The sequence below is a fragment of the Eublepharis macularius genome, chromosome 8 (genome assembly GCF_028583425.1).
Source record: "Eublepharis macularius isolate TG4126 chromosome 8, MPM_Emac_v1.0, whole genome shotgun sequence".
NCBI lineage: Eukaryota > Metazoa > Chordata > Lepidosauria > Squamata > Eublepharidae > Eublepharis > Eublepharis macularius.
The window spans coordinates 17,969,402-17,984,714 of record NC_072797.1 but is presented as its reverse complement, the minus strand read 5'-3'; the positions used below and the strand labels follow the sequence as shown (position 1 = coordinate 17,984,714).

The window sequence follows — 15,313 nt, the reverse complement described above, 5'->3', positions numbered from 1 at the left end:
CCCACGTTTCATCTGCCTGTCCCTGCAGCTTCTCCAGGAATGGGCTATGGCTGACTGAACTCTGTGGTTTGTGTTGTCTTGGTAATTCTTGGGCAGGCTTAAATATCCCTTCCCAGATTTAAAGAGGATTACTGTGATATACGTTAAGAACCTCTGCTATAAAATGAAAAATCTTCAGCCTCACAAACCGAACGAGAAGATAAAGTTGTGTTTGGACTGTACCTCTTCAGACTGCAGGTAGAGGCTCACATGATTGAATGAGCTTTCATACAAAAAAAACCCCAACTGCCTACACACAAAAAAATGAGATGTCAGGGAGAAGGGTTATAGCCTATTCTTCTCCCTGTGGAAAGTGTTTTTTTTTTTTAATGGAGAACATTCAGTCATATGAACACCTGCTTACTGTCTGACGTGGTACAGTCCAGACAAAAGTTTACTACCTCATCTGTTGTGGGAGAGAGAAACTAAGCCTTCCTTAGCGAATTGCAGATATCGTTGGATGGATAGTTCTCAGTACAATTAGGTAAATTAATTCCTTTTGTATTTTGTTATAAACCTACACAACGTTGATAAAGCATGGTTTCTGGAATAAAATATTCCATTGCAGCAGGAGGTCTTAAATGAAATATTTGTTGTTAGAATGTTTTGTTTGCAGACTGGCTCAACTGTAGTATTTGAGATTTGTATCCCTCTCAGCCCTTAAGGCTCTCATGGAGTTACGATGAATTTAAACAATTAAAACACAAATGAAATTTGAGAACTGTTAGCCGCTCCTTACTTTTTCTTGTCTACCTTCACTCAACGTAGCTCTCGTGCTTCTTTCAGATGTCTTTCTCTGGACCCAATTTAGATGCACACCTAATTTTAAATGGAGTCATATTTCTAAGGAGAACCTTGGACCTTTTAGTTTTGGGTTTGTCTTAAAAACAATACAGATATGCAGAATGGTTGCTTGTGTGTTGATTGTAGGAGAATGGAGTAGTTGAGATATTTTACTAGTGCATAAACTGGTGACTTGATAAAATGAAAGTTCCATTTTGTTACATGATGTTTTTAAGGCCACCCCATTAAAAAGATATTCAAATATTTAATAGCTGAAGTTGAGCACAATGGCATAATTCTAAAAAAAAACATAGAAAACATGACTGAACATGTGCATGGGCTAGAACATGTTTATTGTGCTGACACACGATATTCTACCATTTCAGTGAAGTGGGGCACAAAAAAAATGCACTTAGTACCTACATAAATGGAAGGCCCTTGAATCATTTAAGCTGCCACTCTTCAATGGCAGATGGCGCTTATATTTTTGAATAGTTTTCTCTTTGTTTTGTCTTTGGAAATCGTTAGGGATTTAGCCATGCAAATACACAAGAAGCTACTTCCATATTTGTCATTGCTTATATTGTGTAGTTATGATTAAAAAGAGAGAATGCTTGTTCTCATCCACAGGTCCTTTCAGGAACGTTTTGTTATTACAAGGGTAGTTATGCTGCTAGCCAGTTATTGGCTAATCTGTTAGCAGGCTCAATGGTAGTACTTGGGTTAGATGTTGTACTACATTCCACATCCTTCAAGGCCATAAAGTGTGAACAACAATGTACTCAAGGCAAAAAAAAGTTTTTGTATTTAGAAATCTTTGTGACCAAGGTATAGCTTTTACAGTAACTGGCAGGCCATAAGATACTAGGAGCAAAATTGATGCTATAAGGTGTTCTTTCTAACCAGATTACGGTGGTGGTGGAGAGTGCTGTCAAGTCATAGCTGACTTATGGCCACTTCCTAGTGGGATTTTCATGGCACTAACAGAGGTGGTTTGCCATTGCCTTCCTCTGCAACCCCGGTCTTCATTGGAGGTGTCCCATCCAATTAATAACCAAGGTTGACCCTGCTTGCTTCTGAGAGTTGATGAGATCAGGCTTGCTTGGGCTATCCAGGTGAGGGTAACCAGGTTATAAACAGGCACAAATGATTTGCCGTGTACCATGCCCTGCTGCATCATTAAATAGGAACAAAAATCAGAGCATCTTGTATTACACATGTACTCTTGACAGTTGTATTGAGAGGTAACTGCTCCCTTTATCACTAAATATTTATGAACCTACCTCTTAGTAGTGGTTCATGTTACTGAGAGAAAAGCAACCTACTTTCAGCATAACTGGAGAACTGCAAGTAACTATTAATTATAATAATAATTTACAACCAAGCAATATACTGAATTTCTTCAGCTATCACTTTAAAATTATTAGTGGGAAACTGGCATACCTCAGACCCTTTCCAATTGCGTTTCTGTGAAACGCCACGAACAATCTGGAACCCAACGCCGATTAATTCCAAAAAAAAGAGGGGAAAAAAAGGAAAAGCTTTGCGGCACTTTAAAAGTTCTTTTACTATTTTGACTGGAGCTTTTGTAGTATGCTGTCCCAGATAGAGAATATTGTGGATTTGAACTTTTATTGAATTCCTGAGAAAGCGGAGTTCCTATTTAATAATATAATATGTGCGAATAAGCTCAATTAAAGTGAAGTTTCTAGATTGTCTCAACTATTATTGCTTCTGCTTAATTGGCTTGGTGATCTATAACAAGTGTTACGTTCGGTCAGAGAGCACCAGATCAAAACTTGTACACTACTGTGTCACGTACTGTGTACCGCATCGTTGTATGAGATTTGACAATATTCTCCTCGTTTTTTTCTTGTGTGATTTAGGAATCAAACCTCCCTGCGTATGCCTGTCTTGTGTCTGATTTTGTGGTTGATTCCCAGATTTTAGCTGAGATAATCATTGTGCTGTTCAGGCCTGTGTGAATTGCATTTTACGTTTGTGTTGTCTGATGGAAAAGACACATCTGGTGGGTGATGTGAGAAGGTCAAATATCATTCTCTCTTTCCTTCCCTCATATAAGAGAAATCTTGAAGGATAGTATCAGGCTAATAATTCCAGGGAATGTATAAACTTACAAGCACAAACACAATCCTTGTGCGCTGCTGAGAATGAAACTGTTAACGTTTAACAAAATCAGCAAATTGTCTTCTACCCTTGTAATGAGATAATCAGTTAAATAACAGACGAACTACTGTATATAATAGAACGAAGTAATGAAAGTTTATGCTGTTAATTACTTGATTCTCTCTCAAATGCACAGAATCATAGAGAAGTAAAGACTTTCATAAATAGTTTTGTTCTAAGCTTAATCTTTAATCTGTTATTATAAACACAGTCATTTTGTAAGCACTGCAGATCAAACATTTGCTCCTAATGGCAAGCTACATTTTATATCAGGAAGTTTGCAACTTCCCTGAGCCTACAAAGAGGCAGAGGCCTGGTGGCTTCAGGCCTGTGGTTTTCAGTGTTTGATATTATGATGCTATTTAGATCTGTCCCCTGAAGGCAAGATAACAGATCTTCAATTGCTTAATCAGGAACAGTGTGTATGTTTGCAGTGGTCTGCATTTTAAAGATCATTTACCAAAATGTTCTTGAGTAAATGTTTGTCAGTGCGGTGGACATCATAAGAGGTGTATCAGAAAGAGGGAAAATTAAACTTATTAAAAAAAATGTAAGTTCAGATTTAATGGGAACATTTATTTGCTGAGATACTGTGGAAACTACTGATCCTAGATCTTAGAAGAATCAATTAAATATGATTGATCAATTAGGATTCCTGGTGGGCTTCGTCGATGATTAATTTCCTAGATCAGTATCATTTCCACATGGAGCCAAGTAGACACATGTATGTGTGTTTGCTGCATTCGACTGGGTGCATGTAATTTTCTACATGGAAGTAATTTCCATGTAGGGAACATGTTATGCACAAAACAGGAAAAATTAGATTAATTTGGCAACACTTTGCATATCTATTCAATGCAGATAGATATGCTCAAAATTACTTAACATATTTTTGCGTTTTTTTTTTTTACTAGTTAGCTTTTATGTTATGTCAAGTTTAGAAATGTCTAGCCCTAGGAGTGGAATAATATAAGAAAATATAATGAGCCTGATGAGATGACATTGTATCATTAGGTTGAAGTTTCTAAGGAATAAATTTCATCACTTAAAAATAATCGTTGACTTTTTAAGGACGTGAACCCTTTGCTTGAATAAACAAGCATCTTGCACTGTAGCTTGTGTGCATCTTTTTACTAGGTTTTCAGAACCATAAACTCCAGAGGTTAAGTCTGCATATATTCCAATGAAACATGACAGGAGGGTTTTTTAGGTGTTTAAAATTTGTTGCCATGCTTTTATATAGACTTTCCACTAGTCTAGCTGATGCTGAGATCTCAGTCACAAGTGCTGCTCCCTGCAAATAGTAGTCCCCTAGTTTCTGTTCCTGTTTTAAAATGGGCATTTAGGAGCTAGTACTATGATGCAAATGAAGGAGATGCTCTAGTCCTGTATCCCTGTTAGGCATCACATCCCTTGGTGCTACTAAAGCTTTTTTTAGAATCTTTTGCCAGCAAGCACCTCTCTTTGGTGGGCTAGGCATGTGTTGCAAAATACATTTTTTAAAAATAAACTATTGTTAGAGAACCAACCAAACATAGTTAGAGAACCAATGTGTTGTTGGGATTAGAGTGTCAGACTAGGAGACTGGTTTTGGAGTCCCATTTAGTCAGAGTGTTTAGTTTACGGAGTGGCCTTGTGTCAGCTAAACCTACCTAGCAAGGTTGTTGTGAGGCTAACATGGAGAAGGAGAACTGGGTCTGCTGCCCTGAGCTTTTTAGAGGAATGGCAAGAGAAAAATTAAATAATCTTAATGTTCCAGATGATAATAATGTTCCTAGTCCTAGAGTTCTAAATGATAGATAGATGTTATTTGATAGCCACACTAAATTATGCAGATTAAATTTCATAATTATTATTTATAATTTCTGTAAGAGAGCTTTAAAATTTTATTACTCTCATCTTTACAACAATTCTGTGAAAGTATGCAGTTATTTTTACAGGGATATGAAGCTGAGAGATGACGACTTTATTGAGACTACACAGTGGGCACGTGAGTGAGCTAGAATTAGAACTTCTAGATCTGTCTAACACTTGGTTGCACTCAGCCAGTTGAATCCTCATTTTAAATTGGTTTGTCATTACTGATTTCTGCAGCAATGGTTTTCCAGTATTTTCCCCCTGAAGGGAAAGTACTTTTTCCTGTTACTCCTTCATTTTAGAATGAGGTTCTGTGGATCCATATGTTGCTTGTGTTGTAATAGTACAAACCTAACTCGCATGGTTGTTATGTGGATAAAATAGGAGAAGAGAAAGTTGCAAGCGGCTTTGGGCCCCCTTTGGGGAGAAAGGTGGCGGAATGAGGGAAGTAAATAAATAAATCACTTGAGGGAAGCAGGGGACAACAATCCTTTTTCTGGGCACTGGAGTTCTTGTTTGAGTATTCATAGATATACAGTATGTAATAACAACAACAACAACATTCAATTTATATATCGCCCTTCAGGATGACTTAATACCCACTCAGAGTGGTTTACAAAGTATGTCATTATTATCCCTACAACAAAACACCCTGTGAGGTAGGTAGGGCTGAGAGAACTAGAAGCTGTGACTGACCCAAGGTCACCCAGCTGACTTCAGGCGGAGGAGTGGGGAATCAAACGCTGTTCTCCAGGTTAGAGTCCTGCGCTCTTAACCACTACACCAAACTGGCTCTCAAACTAGACCTAATTGTGTACATATAAGTCTTCAACCCCCCCCCCCCCCGCCCCGTCTCCCTTTAGATCAGCTATTTTTGTTTCTTCTGCCTGCCATCTCCAGATTACTGCATATCACTACAACTTTTGACTTTTTAGGAAGACTCTTGAGACAGAGTAATGTTGCTGGTTGCAGAAGTCTGTTTCTTTTTGTTAATGCCCTTTGCCCCAATTTATCTACTAAACGATTTTTTTTTAAGTCTCAATTGCCTGTTATGCAGCGGTGTTTTGGGGCTCTGGAACTATTTGTAAATGCATCTTTTCCCTTTGAAGTTTAGGTGTTGGTGCATCTGATTCTGTACTGCTATAGCATAATACCCAAGTGTTCCATTGAGATCTCTAAGCGTTTGTGTGCCCTCACAGCAGCCTGCTACAATGCAAACTTGCCTGGTATTGGTTTTCAGGGCTTGGTTATAAGCAGGCTCTGTATTTCTAGACCTGTAGGCCATTGTATGGGTTTGAGGCTGTACCTCGGCTTCTTTGGCATTGCTTTCTTCCTCTCATCCTACGTTGCCTTGTTTTTCTTCTGTCTGATCATCTCACAGTGTGACTTATTTTTGTTTGCATTATTTCTTTTTTTAATCTTGCATATAATTGTGCTGCTTTGCAAAACAAACTAAAAAACAAACACAACCTTTTCCTCTGCCCCCAGTGAGCCAGGAAAACTGAATTTGTCTGGTATCTTCTGAACTTTATCTGGTGGCTTTGTGGGTCCCTGTTTCAGAATGAAGAACATTGCTGAAAAGCAAACATATCTGTCATTGGCCTTAGGCTTTTTCGTGCAACTAAAACATGCAAATGAGTTGTATTTCTAGTGTGGGCATCTGCATGTTACATCCGCTGCTTACTCTTGGCTTAAGCAAAGGAATCCTTGTTAGTGCAAGCACATTTAAGTGTCTCTTAACTATTTAACTTCTACCTGTTGGTTTGAGTCATATGTTATGAGAGGCTGTGTTGAACGATGACCTAGGTCTTACTCATAAATCCTTCCTCACCTGGATAGCCCAGGCAAGCCTGATCTCGTCAGATCTGAGAAGCTAAGCAGGGTCGACCTTGGTTACTGGATAGGAAACCTCCAGTGAAGACCAGGTTTGCAGAGGCAGGCAATGGCAAACCACCTCTGTTAGTCTCTTGCCTTGAAAACCCTACTAGGGGTTGCCATAAGTCAGCTATAACTTGGCAGCACTTTCCACTAACAGTTAGAAGTCCAATGTAAAATGTGCTGTTTGGAGGTCAAAATTTTTATCAGACTCCTAACAAATTGAATGGCAAAAATAAGCAAAAAGACTTAGAGATGTTCACAGTTGGTGACTGATTAGTGGAAATTTTGTTTCTGTTTTGATCCAGTAGACAGAAACTTTGCATTCTCACCTGATTTTTCCTCTTTAAAGGTGCACTGCAACCTTTCCACTTTTGCTATGTGTGCAAAGAATTTTTGCGTAAAAAGGAGATAATTTCTTGAGAGAATTATCTTTTTGAAAGACTTACTCTCCAAATGAGATTGGTACTGAGGACATTGTGTAATAGAGATACAGACCGTAGACGACTAATTAGTCTGTGAAAGTTACTAGTCCTCAACAATCTGCCACGGTACACCTGAATTAACACTAACACTAAACTTTAGCAAACTGTCACTGCCTGGGTACATGGAGGCAGGTCTTACCTAGGGAATAGCTGTTTATTGAACTTACTCAGGTTAGCATATTTGGAATATTAATGTATAAAAGACCTCCTTGTTCTGATTTGCTTTAACAGAGGATATTCTGAAACACAATTTTTGTTAAATTCCTTTTTTCCCCATTAGAAATACAGCAGTTAGAAAATCCGTATTTATTGTGCTCATTTTTGTCAGTGTAGGCGACCATTAGATGATCCATATCATGTAATGGATAATTTTAGGCTTGGGCTGGGGAGACCTGAGTTCAGATTTTATCTAGCTTCAAAGTTCAACATAAATCTCTTTAATTGACAGCCTGACAAATCTTATCAGGGGACCAGAAATACAGGCAACATTCTGTGATAGTGTAGATAAAAAAGTTAAGTCGGGATAACACTGTATTCTTGAGGTAGGATGGAGTACAGATGTGATAAATATCATGGTAGTGGCCCCCCAAGCTTAGGCATTTATGGAGTTGCTGACTTAATAACATCTTTAAAATAAGTGAATAATTTAGAAAGATGTAAAACAAATATTTATAAATGCATATATACCTATTTATACTTATGAATATTTAAATATACAACACATAATTTGTATCAGTCATGATCCAGCACAGAATTCAATATGATTAGCCAGTGAATTGTTAGAGTGATGAATTATAGTTCATGCTTTAAAGTAACCTCCGTATTGGATAGTCGTTGCCAGAATTCTGTAAATGCTGGCATGGCCAATGGGTCCCTAAGCTATATATATGTAAAACTGGGAGTTGCCATCTTAGCACGGCATATAGCCCAAATTCTTCTCTCATACACCTTTTAAATTCAGTTGACCTAGGAGATAAATAACTTAAAAATTGTTTTATTAAAAAATAACAAGCAATGCATGAGTCCTGATCAAATATCAAGGCTGTAATTTAATCTTGGGGGTTCTGGTGCTGTTCGTAAACAATTCGAGTCGTTTTTGCGCTTACAACATCAGCCAAAAGCCTGATTGAATTATATCCCTGTATTGTTGGAGCACCTGCTGTTGCTTCTAGACTTTAGAATCTGTCATCGACTCCATTGCTAGTCTTTATTTTGAGAAGTTTGTAATTTGGCTCAGAGCTTTTGAATTAAGGAAAAAGCATTTGCGTTTGGTATGGTAGCAAATGTTTCCAATTCAGCTTTGTCCCCTGTACTTTCAGTACTGTGGTGTATAGGTGAACAACATTCTTGCTTTCTTGTTAGGTTCCATAGATCTCAGTTGGTCTCCCCCTTCCCCACCATATGAGGGCAAGCGAAAAAGAGGGTCACTGCGTATCTGATGAAGGGAGCTCCGACCCGAAAGCTTATACTTTGGAAATGCAGTTTGTCTTTAAGGTGCTATGTGAACTGAAGCTTGCACTCACAGATACTGTTTTTGTACTGTCCTGGTACTGTCCATATAAAGATATTTCAACAGTTTACTCCATTTTTTTAAACTTCCTGTAGTAATGATTCAAGGACAAGATTGTATTAGAGGATAAATCCAACAAATATTGTATTGTCGAAGGCTTTCACGGCCGGAGAACGATGGTTGTTGTGGGTTTTCCGGGCTGTATTGCCGTGGTCTTGGCATTGTAGTTCCTGACGTTTCGCCAGCAGCTGTGGCTGGCATCTTCAGAGGTGTAGTGCTACACCTCTGAAGATGCCAGCCACAGCTGCTGCCGAAACGTCAGGAACTACAATGCCAAGACCACGGCAATACAGCCCGGAAAACCCACAACAACCAACAAATATTGTTTGGAATCTATATGTCATATGCTCTGTGTTGATGATACATACATTTGCTAGTGTTGTCTTATAATAATGTGCTCCCAGCATTGCTGAACAAATCCATACATTGCTCAGAATAATGTCCCGAGTGGTAGCTGTTGTGCCCAAGGAATTTTGGGTAAGCAAGTTAAGAAAAAAGCTCCATGTTACCATACTGTTAATCTTGAGGCAACCTAGCAGTGAGAGAGGAAGGTCTGTCCTACATAAAGTTTCTTCCTGTATGAAAGAAGCAATACTGTTTGTTCTGCTGCTTTGGTACAGAAAGTGTGGCCAGCTCCCAGGAACAAGGGGATGGGGCCCCCCATGTGCCAATAATGGAAGCTTTGAGTATGTTCTCATGCTCTGCAAAACCTATCTAGAAGAAATAAGGTTCGTCCCGTTTCAGAATCATATTTTTATAATGTTTTAATAAAAATGGCTTTTGTATTTTTTTTTAATATTGGCAAAGATATTCATGAAGTTTGAAGGAATAAGAAAAGCAGGTATGAGGTCAGATTTTTGATACACCTGTAAAAATTGGATTCATAAAAAGGGATTTCTTTCTTGCATAAATGAATTCATGATGGCTTTGTCTCTTTCAGCGGGCATGGCTTTCATTTTTCATGTTTATATCAGAAGAGTAACACACAAATGTAGGATGTTTTCAGCTTAACTGCTGTTTTGCAGCTATAATTGATATGTTCATGTATGTGCAGAAGTGATCTTTTAAGATACAGGCCTTTATCCACTTGTTGGGTGTAAGCACCACTGAACTAGATGGGGTTTACTTTTGGGTAACCCTGCATAGGATTGTGCTGTCAGGATACAACACTTAGCAAATTTGGAAGTAAATCTGAACCAGAATAATACTCAGAAATAAGTAAATTTCTCCAATTTGAATGTATTGAATTCAGCACCATGACAGTGTGCATTCTGCAATTGGTAGTGAAGTTCAAGTTGCAGTTGATAAAATGTGCCATATTCTGCAGAAGAATCTGAGATTCATAATGGTTATATATGAATTTATTTTTTCCATATTTTGACTGTTGGCAGTTTTTAAAAAATGGTTTCCTCCTTCCCTTCAGCATGTCTGTTCTTTGTGTAAATTATGTTTTTCTCTGCTAGCAGGAAAGGTTTGTGGTTCTTGTAAGGTTTTTTCTGGATCTGGTTTTCCCTCCTGTCAAGTAGCGAAATAGCTCAGGAAAATAGGTGAATAAATAAAATTGCCTTGGACTTACAATACTTTTGACCTGTAAAGCCCTAAATGGTCTGGGCTGACAATATCTGAAGGATTGCTTGCTTCCATAGAACCTGCTAATTGTTAAGATCTTCTTAAGAGTTGCTGCTTCTTTCAGGACCTTTCTTTTGGAGACAAGTTGATGGCTTTCTCTGTGGTTATACCCTGGCTATGGAATATTTCTCCAGAGCATTTTGCTTGGTACCAGTGGTCATAGTAGCATATAGCATAACATACATTGCCTTTTCTCTCCCTGTGAGTCACTAAATTTGTTGTATTGGTGTTTACTTTTGCTTTGCCAGAGACCTTATGGTCAAAAGGCAGATTAAAAATGTTTTAAACAAAATAAGCTGAGCACTAGCTTCTACCTGGAGCAAAGGTGAAGAGCATAATGGAAAAGGTTCCTTGCAGATAGGCAGTCAGTGCTATCTTCAGTAAAGTTATGTGCTCATCAAGCTTATTGACTTTCATGATCTTAGAATGGATGCATAGGATGGCACTGAGAGTGTACTTACTGCAAATTTCTGTATCATTTAAAAACTTTTTCAGTGAGTAGAGCACTATTTAGAGAGAGGCATCTGGCAAAATGAGTGATTTTCCCGTTTTCTTCAGTTACGAAAGCATTGTTAATTATTTAAAGTATTTTAAACACTATTAGAATCCTTGAGATCAGTTGATGATATCAATGCACGTCACTGTTTCCTTAGAGAAAATGAATTGAACACTTTTTAAAGGGACAATGTAGAATGTCTCTTTTTGATGTTTCCAAGACAGGCACCTATCAGGTACGCTTTTAAGTACAAGATATTCTGCCCTGCGGCAAGGAGTAAAACATTCATGGTGTTTCTGCCATCTCTGTAGTTTGATAGCATTGTCCTTGTATAATACACAGAATATGCGGGTACAGTTGATGAGTTTACCTTATACTGATGATTCGTCTTCTCCCAGTGGGTGGGCGTGTTCTGTCTATCCTGTAAGATACTCTGCACATGTTGTCTTCCCTCTGTGGTTTCTGCAGGCAGTTCAGTGAGCCATAGAAACATTGAAGTAGTCATGGCAAAAGCAGTGAAACATAATACCTTTAAATGCCTCCAGCAACTATACAGACTTAGTGAAATTGAGAAGATACATAAAGATAAGTTAGAAGTTATCCCTTCATTATCCCTTGTAAAAGGGGTGGTGGTGGTGGATTGCTTCTTGCTTCTCTTGTCGTACAAGTTTAATCTACTAAGAGATATTTGGTGACATGCTTTGAGTTACAGAGACAGAATAAATATATTTACAAATTCAAAGCAGAGGGCTATAATCTTGCTGTGTTAGGACCATGCTTTATTTAGAGCAGATCTTATTTGGCCTCCCGTACCGTAGTCAACAAGCTGGGTTATTTTCCTTTATCGTACTGTCATGGTGGTTTGATGCTGCTTTATATTATGAGAGAGCTATTGGTGAGGAGATGAGGATGGAATTGAACTGGATCTTCCATTGTAACAATATGCTTCATTATCGTTTGACAATGAGGCACCCTTGCATGTTTTCCGTTATCTTTCACCCATCCATATCCTATTCTTGCTTACATTGTAGCTCTCCAGGTTGGCATCAAATGAACAATGCTCAGCAATTGTCCATGTGAATTTCCACTAAAGCCGGAGCAATAGTAGTAATTTGTCTTTTAAGGAATGGTGGTGGGACATGTTTGGCCTCATTTTTACTTTACATATCTACAGGGTACATAAATCTTGAACTGATAAGTGTGTTATCAGTAAGTGCCTTAAATTTCAGAGACATTTGAATAGCTCTGCCCTACCCCCTTGATGTCCTTTTCACCTAAAGTTGCCTCCCAGAAGTCTACTTCTCTAACTTTCTTCAAACCCTACTTTTTTCTTTAAAGACGTTGGAATAATCCTTAGTCTCCATTCGCTACTGAAACTTAATTCCTGTGACTGGAATTAATTTGTGTTTTTCTCCTGTTTATCCCTCCTATTCCCTTCCTTGTCTGTGTATTTCTCAGTGTATGGACCCATCTTTCTATACTCTGTAAAGCACCATGTGTATTGATGGTGTAACAATAAAAACATCAGCAATAATAAATTGTTCTTTGTAATAGATAACATGTTTTATTCTTCACCTTGCAGAAACCAAATCTACATGCCTCTTTTAAAAGTAATTATCCGATTTATCTGTTCCACAATTTATTTATTTTATGTTATTCATAATCTGTCTTTCTCACTGGGACTCAAGACAGATTACACAGTCAGTCAATTCGATCGACAGGATGGGACATACAATGAACCATGCAATTGGATATGTATTGTAGACGTCTGGAATCAACCAGAAATCTGAAACTAGAACTGAAGTGAAAACATAAGTATTAACATGATGTGTTAAACCATGCAAAAATTACATAGTAGGGACATACTTATAACAACAGGCAGCATGAATTATACATAGGTTTAGCATTTTCCTGCTAATGTCAGACAGTCTTCAGGTAATTCTCTCTTTTGCCTGGTACAGCTTCGAGTAGCAGTAGGAAAAAATTAATAAAAATAAGGCTACAATGGTAGCTCTAGGAATTGCCAGAAATGCAAAGGTAAAACCATAGAGTTTTGCCATGCAGTTCTGCAATTCCTAGAGCTGCCCATTGTCACTTCTGGGTTGTAGTCCATAAATGATGTGCCAGAGACTAGGATGGAGCCTAGTCATTTGCTGTCTGTACCTGAAAAAGATCTTTTCTTAATTGTTAGATTTCTGCAGTAGACTGTGGGTTAGTGCAGTAACGGAGTTCATGTACACACAGTTGTTTGAATTTATGAGCCATGTACATATTTAAGCAGTATATATCTTTTATTGAAATAACACACGCATATCTGTATGTAGAAGCATAATCTGCGGTGAAGTCCCCAATTATACACTTAATTGGAAGAAAGTTCTGTCAAAATAATGATGTTCACTTTCAAGTAAATCTTACTAGGATTTGAGGTGAGTGGGGTGAATCCAGTTGAGACCAATGGAAAATTTTAATGGGACAGTATTGAATCTAGCATTGGCCTGATTGTATGATATATACTGTGTTCTTGTGGTTATGGATATCAATTAACAGAATGCTAGACTTTCAAAAATAATGAGCATTGCAGAAATGTGCTGTGACCCATGTTTCAAAAGGCCACAGTAAATAGAAAAAGGAGAAATGCTTCAAAATAAAAGAGAGGCCCTACAACAAGGAACATCAGGTAATCCTTGATTCCATGGATGCTTTTGTGTCCTTCCTGATTTGCTTAAAATGAACACTTTTGTGGAATTTTGTTTTGAGCATTGTAGTAATTGCTGGCCCATCCTTATTTTTCCAATAAATACTTTTGAGTGGAGTAAAGAAGTTTATTTCTTTGTAAGTACACTTATTAGCAAACATTTCCCTAACTTTCATTGATTGTTCCTGTTCAATTCTTTAATAAAATATTCATGTTCCCAAAATGAAATATTTTGTAAACACGATAGAATCTTGAAATTAAATTTGCAATCTGGCTCATTAACTAATAGGCATTGTCTATTCCCTCTCCTAATGTCCTCATTTATATTCCAGTTTATTTCTTTTATCTCTGTCCTTAAAACTGGATCAGCTAATTGGCGCTAGTGGCAGCTTAGTGGTGACAGTGCTTTGGGTTCATGCTCATGTCAAGATTTGATTAAGCAGTTTGGTCAATGTGAGATAGCGATGCTGTCCTTTGTATCCCCCTCTATGATTGAAACGTACAAGATCTTGAAAATGCGCCTGACATCTAATTAGGAAGTTAGCATAGCGGAATTACCAATTACCATTAAGTAAACACTCAGTTCAGAACAAATTTGGCTGTGCTGCAGCTTTTAATACCTTCTTCTCTGTAGATACACTTTAGAACTCCTAAAATTACCATTGTGATTTCATGATAATTAAAATTATATTCCTTGAGATGAAAAACTGTGTGAACCATTTATATTAAACAGATCTAGCATGGCAAGTTTATGTTGTTGGTATGTTATGCTTTAGAAAGGGTCAGACCTGACAAGAAGTTTGGGCCAGTTGAGTAGATTTCAGAGGCTGTGTATATAATTTCATGAGATGGAATCACATGATAACCTACTGCAAATTAGGACATTGTGATAGTCCCATCACCACTCAGAAATCCTTGGGACTATGGAAAAGATGGGGTGGTGATTTGCATGTTATTTGTGTAGTTGAAGGATACAAGTTTGGTGCTTTAGTAATTTAGAGCGGCCATGCAAAAAGTTTTAAATCAGCTACCATATATTAAGTGGTTGAATGAATCCATCACAAGATGCCTGCCTTTGCTTCACAAAACTGTAAAGTTTTTAAATTGTGTGTGACCAGCCTAAAGCATTGGTGGTATAGGCAACAGGGATCTGTGGCACATGGGGATGAAAGCAAGAAGGCCCACAGTCCTGGTTATGGCAGTCTTATACTTCTGCCTGTTCCTCATTTCAGAAGACCATCCCAAAGTACCAAAAGACTGAATATGAAATGTGCATCGAAGCAATAATGTATCATTTATAACTTGGTCTCTGCCTTTTCTGCTGAAATGGTTGGTCACTGCTGCTGTCAAGAAAGGACAACTTCTTTTGGGGAGGTTGAAGGGATTTAGTCATGGTGATGATGAGATTATTCAGTATGGAATCATGGAAAGTGGACTTCCTTACCAATATCACATTTTTTATTTGGGATGGATTTTGACTTCTAAGGGGGGGGGGTGGAATATTGCTGTTCATCATAAGATAATCCAAAGACAAGATGACGAACCAGACCAAAAGATCGTTTTTTTTTTCATTCTTTGAGATCAGGTAAGTGAATTGATGAAGACGTGGTATCATAGGTCTTCAGTTATTTTATCCATATTTCCTGATCTTTTATTTTTCAGAGCTGGGGAAATCAAATCTACTTTGTAGGGAAATA

General features: G+C 37.9%; 1 protein-coding gene across 6 annotated transcripts in view; it reads left to right on the top strand.

Annotated features, from left to right (window-relative positions):
• TCF4 (transcription factor 4) overlaps positions 1–15,313 on the top strand; it is a 389,972-nt gene that overhangs the window by 8,254 nt on the left and 366,405 nt on the right. The gene's annotated exons all lie outside the window — the stretch shown is intronic.